Below are 13,148 nucleotides of genomic sequence, written 5' to 3' on the forward strand. Positions count from 1 at the left end.
AAAAATGGGTAGTTGTAATGACCTGAGCGATCTCGACAAGAACCAAATCGAAAGAGTTGGCATTAACCAAGCTGTCCCCAGTCCACTGCAAAAGCATCTAAAATGAGCATGTCAGCATCAGAATTGGACAATAAAGCAATGGTTTGGACCTATGTGTAACATTTTCTTTTACATCCAATCAATAGAGGACCCACTTCGCAATTTACAGGACTTTCTTCCCGCAAGCCATCAGACACCTCAACAACCAGAACTGAATTGTACCAAACTCATCCACACTCAACTGTGTGAACTGCACTGAACTGTACCAAATCAAAAACAAACTCATTCAATATAAATCCATGTCTACAGCAACAACCATATTAAACTGTTTACACGCTGTTTTTGCACACTATTTTTGCACTTGCTGTCTTGCACACTCTCTCAATTGCTGCTTTGCATGCCAAATTTTAATACCTTATACAATTGCTGTTATTACACAACTGTATACATGTTTACTAGCACCTTCTTTGTTCAGAATCTTATTTTTTAGAACAATGTAAAAAAACAGCATATAGACAAGCCTCACAGCTTCTGGAGTCATGTGGATTGAACTTTAAAATTGAATTTTATAGTCACAACCATAAATGCTATGTTTGGAGAAGAGTCAACAAGGCCTACGGTAAATAGTACACAATCCCCACTGTAAAGCATGGTGGTGGATCTCTTATGTTTTGGGTCTGTGTGAGGTTCAGTGGCACAGGGAAGTTAGTAATAATCGATGTCAAGATGAATGCAGAATGCTATCAGAAAATACTTGCAAACAATTTGCATTCTACAGCATGATAGTTGTGCATGGGATGCTGATGGATGTTCCAACATGACAATGATCCAAAGCACAAGAAAAGGATGACCGTCCAATTTCTACAGCAGAAAAAGATTCTGGAGTTGCCATCACAGTCTCCTGACCTCAATATCTACTTTAAGGATATCTCAAATGTGCAGTTTGTGCAAGACAACCAAAACATTTACAGGAACTAGAGGTATTTTGTCAAGAAGATTAGGCAGGCTATACCACCTAAGAGAATTAACAGTTATTACAAAAGACTTCATGCCATCACTGATGCTAAAGGGGGCAATGCACAGTAATAAAGGTATGCAAACTTTTACACAGGGATTATTTTTATTTTTTATGTTTTGTTTGATGAGTCCTATCCATCCATCCATCCATCCATTTTCAACCGCTTATCCGGGGCCGGGTCGCAAAGAAATAAAATTAATTTGTTTTGCCTTTACACTCATCTTTTCTTTAAAAAATGGAACAATTTGTGCAAATTCCCCAAAGGTATGCAAACCTTGAGCACCCACACACATATATATATAATGTACCAATCTCTCAGGACATAAGGACACTGCCACCACCATGTTTCACTGTAGGCACCATGCATTTTTCTTTGTATTCCTCACCTTTGTGAAGCCATGCTATTTTAAAGCCATCAGGTCCAAAAACATTTATCTTGGTTTTATCACTCCAGTACCGGTAGTCTTCATCTTTGTCTGCATGGGCTCTGGCAAACGCTAGGTGGACTTTTTTTTTTCAGCTTTATGGGATTTAGGAGAGGCTTCTTTCATGGACAGCACCCATGCATGCCATCCCTCTGCAGTGTTAATGTTAATTAGACTAATACCTAACTTACAAATCAAATCTATGCCTAGAAGGTTTATTGGGCAGCAGTCTGACAGCAAAAATTAGTGTTTGAAAGTGTGGACTTGAAATCCATATTTCAACGGAACTGAAAACTTTTATTTTCAAATTTTATTGTGATCCCCCAAGGCCCCATTTATATACAGAAACCTTCTGCCCAATTGTGGTAATGTGACAAAATCACTTTTCCTAATGACTGAATTACAAGCTCCTGAATCTACAAAAAAATAAAATAATCTGTGTATTCTCCACAGTCATCGTAATCATTGGCATATTTATGTTTAATATGTAGGGCAAATGTATGTTCTGGAAACAATTTGTCTCCTACAAACTGAATAGCACTGTCAACCTTTTCTTGTAGGGATAAGTCTTGTGTTAGCTTAAGCATTTGTTCTTCGCAAAGCATAGGGAAATGAGACTCACCCAACCCAGGTCATTCCTCCCCTCCAGTGCCACTCCCCCTGCTAAAAAAAACACAGCATTGCTGGTCCAGCATAAGGTATGTTTTGCATGCTGGGACCAGCTTGGGATGGTGGTACGCTGGTCCAGCATTATGTGCTGGTTGCTGGTGTGCTGGCCGACCAGCCTGGGATGGTGGTATGCTGGTCCAGCATTATGTGCTGGTTGCTGGTGTGCTGGCCGACCAGCCTGGGATGCTGGTGTGCTGGCCGACCAGCCTGGGATGCTGGTGTGCTGGTCAACATATGTTGTCTTTTGGATGCTAGTATAATCCCAACAAGACCACAGCAAAACCCATTTGTTACACATCACATTTCTTAGTGCATATTCATAGTTAAATAAAGACCAAGACAATTTTCTAGAGAATTGCAATTCACTTTTTAAAGAAAAACATTCTGGATATTCCTATCATTTACATGGCTTTCATTATATATCGTCGCTGTCGGGCGGAATCCTCATATCTCCAAAACCGTTATTTTTCAGGAAATGAAAAAAACGCCGTACCTTATCTGCAGTGCATGGGGTTTAGTCCGCGTTGCAGTGGATTGTCTTGCGCTAAATTCCTGTCCTCAGACGAGCACCAGAACTAGCAGGGGTCAAGATTTTTTTTTCTTTGAGCCCAGTGTTTTGAAGACATTTACCTCAGAAGACGTGTTGATTCGTTGCGACTCTTAAGGAGAAATATGCCGCGAATCTCTCCCACGGAGTGAGGAAGAGGTGGGCAGTTGAAGTGTCCAATGGAGTTATGAGATTTGCGCTCAAGCTATTTAAGACTTTAGATTGGTTAATAACTTGTAAAAATAACAGACCCACGTGGGGACTGACCAATAGCATCGATATGTGAAAAAATATTAAATTGACCAAATTTGGACATACGAGGTTTCCGCCCGACAGCAACAATTTTATATATATATATACATATATATACATATATATATATGTATATATATGTATATATATATTGTGACGGCGGCACGTGCACCACCGCACACACACGGAGGAAAAACCGCTCTTCGCCCACGGCATCGGCAACCCGGAAGCGGGAGAGTGGAACAGGCGGTGGTTCAGCACCCTGGCCAGCGGCACTATCCGCGAGCCCCCGATCTCCAGCACCCTGGTCAGCACCGCGGCAAGTGAGAGAGGGGCGGAGCGGCCGAAACTCCCGCCGGAAATCCCGGACCAATCAGGAGCGCCGCTGGAGCATTCACCCTCCAGGAGGAAAGCACAGCAGGAAGCAAGGCTCAGCGACTGAAGAAAGAAAAGGGGGGCGTGCTAAACGGGACTAATGTTGGTTATCTTTTCTTCCCTTTTTTTTCCAGAGACATCCAACTGACCTGGGACTCCACGGTGCTGGCTGAGCCTTGCTAATATCCTGGGAGGGCCGCTGTATGATTCTCCTGCCGTCCTCCTCTTGCTACCGGGTTGTGGAGCCTGGTTCTCTGCCCAACCGCCCCTACAGGAAGGACTCAGTTTTCTGCCTTCCAAAGTTCTGTTTTTTTTTTTTGCTTTAAGTGAGTGAGGAAATAAATACCTCATTTTTTGTTATCTCTCCCACCGCCTCTGTGCCCTTTTTTTTCCCGTGTCCCATCTCTCGAAGAGCCCTACACTGGTGGAGAATGCGGGCAGCGGACACGGAAGCAGCACCGGAGCCCTCTGTGGGGCAGGTGCTGCAACATCTCATGCAGGCCAGTCTCCATCAGCACGAAGTCACCCAGGAGCTGGCCAAGAGTGTCAAGAAGGCCACAGAGGAGCTATTGGAACTTCGGCGGGGGGCCCCCGCCGCATCAATTCCCCTCCCTGATCCCGGCCATGACGCTCTGCGCAGGCTCACAAAACTCGGCGCCGGAGACGATGTGGAGGCGTTCCTGGATACCTTCGAGCGCACCGCAGACCGGGAGGGTTGGCCCAAGCGAGACTGGGCCGATGCCCTAGCCCCATTGCTCAGTGGGGATGCCCAATTGGCGTATTACGCGTTGGATCCAGGAAACGCTCGAGACTATGAAACGGTGAAAGAGGAAATTCTTGTCCGCTGTGGTCGATCCCATGTCACGGCAGCCGGAGATTTCCATAGGTGGCGGTATGATCCAACTAGCAATCCTCGCCCCCAGATGGATGAACTGCTGCGTATCACCCGGCGCTGGTTGCAGAGTGATCGACTAACGGCCAAAGAGGTCACGGAAAGAGTGGCCATGGACCGGTTCCTACGAGCGCTGCCGGCCGAAGAGCGGAAGGCTGTTGGGCTGAAGGGCCCAGAGGACACCAAGGACCTTCTGAACACCCTGGAACATGCCAAGGCCACCCTAGAAATGGGTCGGGATGCTCGAAGAGACTTCCAGGCCAGCGCCCGCCACCCCCAGCCCCGACAACAGCCAGTGTCCGAACGGATCTGGGAGAGGAGACCTCTGGATAGCCGCCCCACCCTGGGACCGGTTGATGAGCCTATGCCCACCGAACCGGACCTCAGAGCCCCAACTCAGGCACCCAAACAATGGCTCGCGAGTTGTGGCCTACACACCCCCACCATTCCAAAGGGGGCCCGCCTTACCGTGGAGGTAAATGGCCGCCCGGTGTCGGCGCTCCTGGATTCGGGGAGTACAGTCACGCTGGCCCGGCCCACTGTACTCCCTGCCCCCATAAAGTCGGTGGGGACTCTCGCGGTCTCGTGTGTCCATGGCGATGCCCGTTCTGTCCCTACCGCACAGGTCAAGATCCGTAGCAAAGCAGGAGAGTGGCCACTCCTCATCGGACTTATCCCAGATCTCCCGGTCCCCCTCCTACTGGGACACGACTGGCCGGGGTTTGCTGCCGCCCTGAAGGCCACTGCCAAGGGTGGGCCGGAACAGAAGCAGAAGGGCCGGGACCGCCGGGCGTGCATGGCTCGGGGTGACAGAGACGCCAGCGACTCCTCTCCAGGTGAGCCCCAGCCGCAGGTTAACCCTATTTCTTCACTGTTTCAACAGGCCACCCAGGAGAGAGGTTTTGGAAAAGAGCAGAAGGAGGATGACCGGCTGAAGCACTGCTGGGGTCAGGTCCTGCAGGTGGAGGGAGTCAACACCAACCCTGCCCGGCCACTTCCCCCCTCGTACTTCCTGGTGAGGAATGGGCTACTTTATTTTCACACCGATAGGAGAGGAGAACCTTGCGACCTACTGGTGGTGCCACGCCAACGTACCCCGCCTCTGCTCCACCTAGCCCACACTCACCCCTTGGGGGGCCATCTGGGACCCAAGAACACCCTAGAGAAACTGCGGGACCGATTCACCTGGCCGGGCATGAACGCCGAGGTCCTGGGCTTTTGCAGGGCCTGCGCCACGTGCCAGCGGACCTCTCCCCTGAAACCAGCTCCGGCCCCCCTTATTCCCCTTCCTATCATTGGCGTCCCCTTTGAGAGGCTTGGCATGGACCTCATCGGGCCGCTACCAAAGTCTGCCCGGGGCCATGAATACATTCTGGTGATGGTGGACTACGCCACCCGCTACCCCGAGGCGGTCCCGCTTCGGAAGGCCACCTCACAGAGCGTGGCCAGAGAACTGCTCCTGCTCTTCAGCCGAGTCGGGATCCCTAAAGACATCCTCAGCGACCAAGGTACGCCCTTTATGTCTAAATTAATGATGGATCTGTGTCGGCTCTTGCAGCTCAAACACCTGAGGACGTCTGTCTACCACCCCCAGACAGATGGCTTGGTGGAACGTTTTAACCAGACCCTGAAACGTATGCTACGGAAGGTGGTAGACCAGGAAGGACGGAATTGGGACCTCCTCCTTCCATACGTCCTCTTTGCAATCCGGGAAACACCCCAGGCGTCCACAGGCTTCACCCCTTTCGAGCTCCTGTTTGGGCGGCGGCCGCGGGGCCTGCTGGATGTTGCCCGGGAGGCCTGGGAGGAGCAACCCTCCCCCTTCCGCTCCGTCATTGAATTCGTCCAGGACATGCAGACCCGTATCGAGCGTGTGGGGCCCATCGTGAAGGAGCACCTTGAGGAGGCCCAACGAGCACAACAGAGGACGTACAATCGGCCCGCCCAGGCGAGGGAACTTCGCCCTGGGGACCAAGTAATGCTCCTCATTCCCAGTGCCGCCTGTAAGTTCCTGGCAAAGTGGCAGGGCCCGTACACTGTCCTCGAAAAGGTGGGACCGGTGAACTATCGGCTGCAACAGCCAGGTAAGCGTGCAGACACCAAACTATATCACATCAACCTTTTAAAAAAATGGATTCCCCCGCCGGCTGTGGTGTCTGCGTTTGCCTCCCTTCACACAGCTCCCCAAGAACGGGCCCTAGTGCGGAGGGGAGAGGATCTCACACCAGCCCAGCAGCACGACCTCACAGAGCTCCTGGACCAGTTTGCGGATGTCTTCTCATCCCAGCCAGGACGCACGGCACTGGTACATCACGAGATCAGGACCCCTCCTGGGATGGTGGTTCGACTGCGACCATATAGGGTCCCAGAAGCTCGACGCCAGGCTATTGAAGAGGAAGTAGAATGCATGCTGAAAGAGGGGATTATCGAGGAATCTGTCAGCCCCTGGTCCAGCCCCATCGTGCTGGTGCCTAAACCAGATGGGTCCATCCGCCTCTGCAACGACTTCCGGAGGCTCAACCAGATTTCAGACTTCGACAGCTATCCCCTCCCTCGAGTTGATGATCTGGTGGAGCGGCTGGGGAAGGCCCGGTTTATTTCCACCCTTGACCTGACAAAGGGCTATTGGCAAGTCACCCTGGCGCCAGAGGCGAAGCCAAAGACCGCCTTCAGCACCGCCCATGGCCACTGGCAGTACCGGGTCCTTCCGTTCGGCCTACATGGGGCCCCGGCCACTTTCCAGCGCCTCATGGACATCGTCCTCCGACCCCTCCGCGCCTTCGCTGCTGCCTACCTGGACGATGTAGTAATCCATTCCTCCACCTGGTCCGATCACCTATTCCACCTGAGGGAGGTTCTGGGGGCCCTCCGAACAGCTGGTCTTACGGCAAACCCCCACAAGTGCCACCTGGGCCTGTCCGAGGCCCAGTACCTGGGATACTGCATCGGCCGGGGACTCCTAAAGCCCCAGGAGAAGAAGGTCCAGGCCGTGAGAGAGTACCCTCGACCCACGTCAAAGAAACAGGTACGGGCCTTTTTAGGATTAGCGGGCTATTATAGACGCTTTGTGCCTAACTTCTCCTCTCTAGCTGCCCCTCTTTCAGACCTCACCAAGAAAGGCCAGCCGGACCGGGTGCACTGGACGGACGGCACAGAACAGGCGTTCCGCCAGCTCAAGGAGGCCCTCACCACCCAGCCAGTACTACGGAACCCCGATTTTGGTCGCCCCTTTTCGCTGCAGACGGATGCGTCTGAAACAGGGCTGGGAGCCGTCCTGTCACAGGAGTTCGAGGGAGAAGAACACCCGGTCCTCTTTATCTCCCGGAAGTTGACCCCCGCTGAGAGAAACTACGCTGCAGTGGAACGAGAAGCCCTGGCCATCAAGTGGGCTGTGGAGGATCTCCGGTACTACCTGGCAGGGCGACACTTCACCCTGGTGACAGACCATGCCCCTCTACTCTGGATGGCCAAGGCGAAGGACACCAATGCCAGGGTAACGAGATGGTTCTTATCTTTACAAGATTTCTCGTTCCAGGTCATACACCGAGCCGGGAGCCGGCACGGGAACGCCGATGGCCTCTCGCGGCGCTATGCTCTCTGGGGATGGTTACTACCAGGTGGGGGCTCAGAGCAAAGGGGGGGGACCTGTGACGGCGGCACGTGCACCACCGCACACACACGGAGGAAAAACCGCTCTTCGCCCACGGCATCGGCAACCCGGAAGCGGGAGAGTGGAACAGGCGGTGGTTCAGCACCCTGGCCAGCGGCACTATCCGCGAGCCCCCGATCTCCAGCACCCTGGTCAGCACCGCGGCAAGTGAGAGAGGGGCGGAGCGGCCGAAACTCCCGCCGGAAATCCCGGACCAATCAGGAGCGCCGCTGGAGCATTCACCCTCCAGGAGGAAAGCACAGCAGGAAGCAAGGCTCAGCGACTGAAGAAAGAAAAGGGGGGCGTGCTAAACGGGACTAATGTTGGTTATCTTTTCTTCCCTTTTTTTTCCAGAGACATCCAACTGACCTGGGACTCCACGGTGCTGGCTGAGCCTTGCTAATATCCTGGGAGGGCCGCTGTATGATTCTCCTGCCGTCCTCCTCTTGCTACCGGGTTGTGGAGCCTGGTTCTCTGCCCAACCGCCCCTACAGGAAGGACTCAGTTTTCTGCCTTCCAAAGTTCTGTTTTTTTTTTTTGCTTTAAGTGAGTGAGGAAATAAATACCTCATTTTTTGTTATCTCTCCCACCGCCTCTGTGCCCTTTTTTTTCCCGTGTCCCATCTCTCGAAGAGCCCTACAATATATATATATATATATATATATATATATATATATATATATATATATATATATATATATATATATATATATAAGTAACGATATATCTAAGTTTGTTTAAAATATTTATTGGACAATGACATTTGCCATCACACTAATATACACACGTGCACAAAAAGTTTCACAATATAACCTTTACAACACACATTTTTGGTCTTAGCTTCCGCTCTCTCTTTTAGCGAGTAACAAGTAGTATGTGGTGGTGATGACCATGTTTTTTTTAAGAGGTGCTACCCAGAATCGTTTTCCTTTAGACAACTCCTGCTCTATGTCTTCTTTATTCTCTGAAAAATTATAGAAACAAAATAAGAAACAAAACTATACATCACTCATTTGTTTATATTGTGCAGTGAACTAGTTACGATAAAACAGCTACTGCTTAAGTTACATACCTTTAAGCATCAGTATTTGTGCCTGAAGAAGTCTTGCTGCCATCGTACCCAATAAACCTGAGTTTGGTCAAACATGTCGTAGTTAAAGTCCTTAATTTCGCTAGTTGAAACAACTGCCGTGCAGCCGTCATCCGGCGTGCAGCCGTCATCCAGGTACCTCACGTATGAAAACATTGATTCCCAGTGATCAGCAGATTCGTCGTGTAGAATTCAAATGAATCAAGCTTTTTATTTACACCAAAACAAAATCCTAATTACGGTGACAAAAACAAGATGATCTGGAACACGTGCACTTATACTAATTTCGATAAACACTGTATGGTAATGTAGTCGAAAACATTGCGAGATTTATTTTTGGAAAGTGCAGGAACTACATTTACCTTCGTGAACATAGTTGCTTTAAAGGTTGCATAGCAACGCTGATGCTGGGTAATATCTCTTCACATTACCGCTTTACTAAAAAAACCAAACAAAACTACTTAATCGAGACAAAGGGATTTTATATATATATATATATATATATATATATATATATATATATATATATATATATATATATATATATATATACACACACACACACACATACATACACACTACACCAGCCCCGTTTTGCTTGATAACACCATGACTATGCTGGCCACCCATCTATACCAGCACTGACCAGGTTTATGCTGTATTTTTCAGTAGGGTGCTCCTTCCATTGACGTCCAGTAGCTGCAGGCATCAGATTCAAAATACTAGTCCTTGTCTACAAAGCAAAAAAAGGTCCAGCTCCCTCTTACCTCAAAATTCTTATCACTTCACGCACTGCATCTCGATCCCACAGATCTACCAGGATGGCTCGACTGATCCCACCATCTCTCAGGGTAAGAGGTAGGTATACAGCAAGACTCTTTTCTGTTCTGGCACTGAGGTGGTGGAATGATCTTCCCCTAATTGTATGAGACAGCTGAGTCATTGGTTTCAATGAGTCAATGGTTGAAGATCTACCTCTTCCTAAAATATTAGAACTAGAACTTTTCCCGGTTTGTTGTATGTGTATATTAAAAAAAATTAAAATAAGTTTTAGATAGAATCCTAAGTCTGTAACCTAGTGAACTAATAGTGTATTAGTGTATTCTTTGATTAAAAAGCACTGTTGTACATCTATCTGGATAAATCTGCCAAATACTGTAAATGTAAATATAAAACCACACTTATTCACCAACCAGATTACCTCTGAAACACACTTTGATCTATATTTTATTCTCATAAAAATCCTGCTTTTAGGTTACACCCAGGTGGGCCTTGTTTACTTTTGGTTGGTACCCAATGTCAATCAATTAGACTTTATCTGATATTCTATACCAAACCCTCACTTTTGCTGAAATGTCCGGTATCAAACCCTTACTCTTATACCTATATTATACTCAGAGTGACACCTGGAGTAAGAACAAAAAAGAAATCTTTTAGTGATTTTTGTTGCAACAGGACTCCACGAGCTCTATAGTTTGTGACGTCACAATATATTACAATAATCACATACATGAAAGTAACAAGCTCTTCTGTTTAGCTTAAAAAGACCCCTTGTTCGAACACAATTGCCAACAGTCAGCAGAGAGATGTGTCTCACCTTATCTTGCGATTAGCACAAATTCCTAGCACTTTGGTTGGTCTGTTTTAATGCAAATTTTAGTGCATTCTAGTATGAAGTTAATTGGACAAGACTGTAAGGTTCTTCCTTGGTTCCTAGTAACACTCAATATGAGTGTTTATACAGACATATCAGTCCAAATATGTCCTGCTGAATGACATTGAGATCATCATGCAATATGAGTACCCTTACCTTGCATTACTAATGGAGGCTCTGCAACTGGAACATGAAATGTATTTCTCATAGAGAACCACATTTTCCCCAAGACACAATTTGAAGAAAGTGGTAAGTTTCACAGGCCAAAACAGAAAAGTATTCCTGGTATCAATATTATGAAACACATTTACAGAGAACCAAATAGAAAGAATATTTACAACCCCACAAAGATGATCATCAACCCTTGAAACACATCGGACAGGCCTATAGAGATGTATAGAAATGTTTGTGTGAACAATGTTGCAACGCAAAATATGCAATGCAAAGGACTTTTAAAGACTTGAGTGTTAACGTGCACACATTTTCTACTGCTTATCCGAACTCTCGGGTCACTGGGAGCCTGTGCCTATCTCAGGCGTCATTGGGCATCAAGGCAGGATACAGCCTGGATGGAGTGCCAACCCATCGCAGGGCACACACACTCATTCACTCACGCAATCACACACTACGGACAATTTCCCAGAGATGCCATTCAACCTACCATGCATGTGTGGCAGAGCGGTAGGGGGGGAAGGAGAGAATGTGCGTAACAATACTCGGTTATATAGAAATTTATACGCCACAAAAAGGCCCGTAAGGGCACCAAATTCGACTACGCCACCCCTTATAAGGGGAACAGTCCCACAAGGACACAGGTTCGTTACCTAATGTTGAGCAAGAGACGAGGGCAAGAGAATAACACAGTAAACCTTTATTATTACAGTTTGTGCAGGATTAAGATTTTCAAAAAGAATATAAAATCTTCAGTCACTTATAACAAAATGAAACACAAAACAGAAAACATACTTGAAATGACTAGGCCTCTCAAGGAGAAAGAAGAGATAATACCTAACCCAGCTACAGCACAGTGTCAAGCCACGCCACTCACACGTGTGGAAGGTACACATCAAACACAGCACCCAATGTAAAAGTCACCCTTGATAGATACAGCAATTACTTCCTTCCCCTCAAAGACAACCCGCCCAGCGCAAGTATATCAAAAGTAAATTTAAACAACAAAAGAATTAAATGCAAAGACAAAATCAACGTTACAAAACCATAACAAAACAGAAATTCCTCTCAATTTAAATTAAATATACAATATAAAACAAAATAACAAAACTAATCAATAATGAAACCCAAATAGCCCAGATTCAGAGAGAGCGAAAGACATACTTGTTGACAGTATGAGATGGTATCAATTAACGATAGTTAGTACATGCAGATTGACTAGATTTACTATCACTAATACAAATTTTGTACATGTAGATTTAATAATGCATACTTCCATTCGGCCAGGACCAAGGGCAAACTAATAATGATATTAAATCACATACATCAAATAAACAAACAAAATACACAGAGAGGAGTATTAAGACAAGTAACTACATTAAATAAATAAATCGACTAAGTGACTCGCTGTTAAACGCCTCAGCAGAGAGAAGAGTGGACATAAAACAAACAGCTGCCGACTAAAATACCGGTACACGGCGTGAAGCCTTGTTGTAATTTATCTCGCTCACTCTGCTACACATGACTTTGGACCGGGTGAGGAAACCGGAGTACTACCCGGGGGAAACCTCCGACATGCAAACATGCAAACTCCACACACACAAGGCGGAGGCGGGAATCACCTATAAACCCTGCTTATACACAATATTTTAAAAGTTTATGGCATTAGCATGGGCACCCCACATGAACAGCAACATAGAACTAGATTTGTAAAGTTCGTCGAGACAAACTTTGATGTTGGCTTTGACGGTGCAAGTATTCGCAAAGGCCGGTGCTTTTTGGAGGCGAGTGGACATAAGGGTTAGTGTTACTTTTGGAGGCAAGTGGACAGAAAGATTGTGAAAGCTACTGGACCGCTAGGGTGCCAATACTTTTGGAGGCGAGCGAACATGAGCATGTGACATGATCCGAATACCCATGAGGCAGTTCCCCTCATTGTGCTGAGTGTTTTGATATGTCACATGTCCATGTTGTGCAAATTTTTTATTTTCACGTGATGACACGTGACGACACGTGACGTGACGTGACCATAACACACGTGAGGCACTTCCCTTCATTGGGCTGAGTGTTTTGATATATGACATGTCCATGTTGTGCTAATTTTTGATTTCGCTAATTTAGGGGGCGGGGCTACACGTGACGTCACGTGACGTGACCAAAATACACGTGGGGCAGTTCCCCTCATTGTGCTGAGTGTTTTGATATGTCACATGTCCATGTTGAGCTAATTTTTGATTTCGCTTATTTTGGGGGCGGGGCTACACGTGACGTCACGTGACGTGACCAAAATACACGTGGGGCAGTTCCCCTCATTGTGCTGAGTGTTTTGATATGTCACATGTCCATGTTGTGCAAATTTTTGATTTC

This window comes from Tachysurus vachellii, chromosome 11 (assembly GCF_030014155.1).
Source record: "Tachysurus vachellii isolate PV-2020 chromosome 11, HZAU_Pvac_v1, whole genome shotgun sequence".
NCBI lineage: Eukaryota > Metazoa > Chordata > Actinopteri > Siluriformes > Bagridae > Tachysurus > Tachysurus vachellii.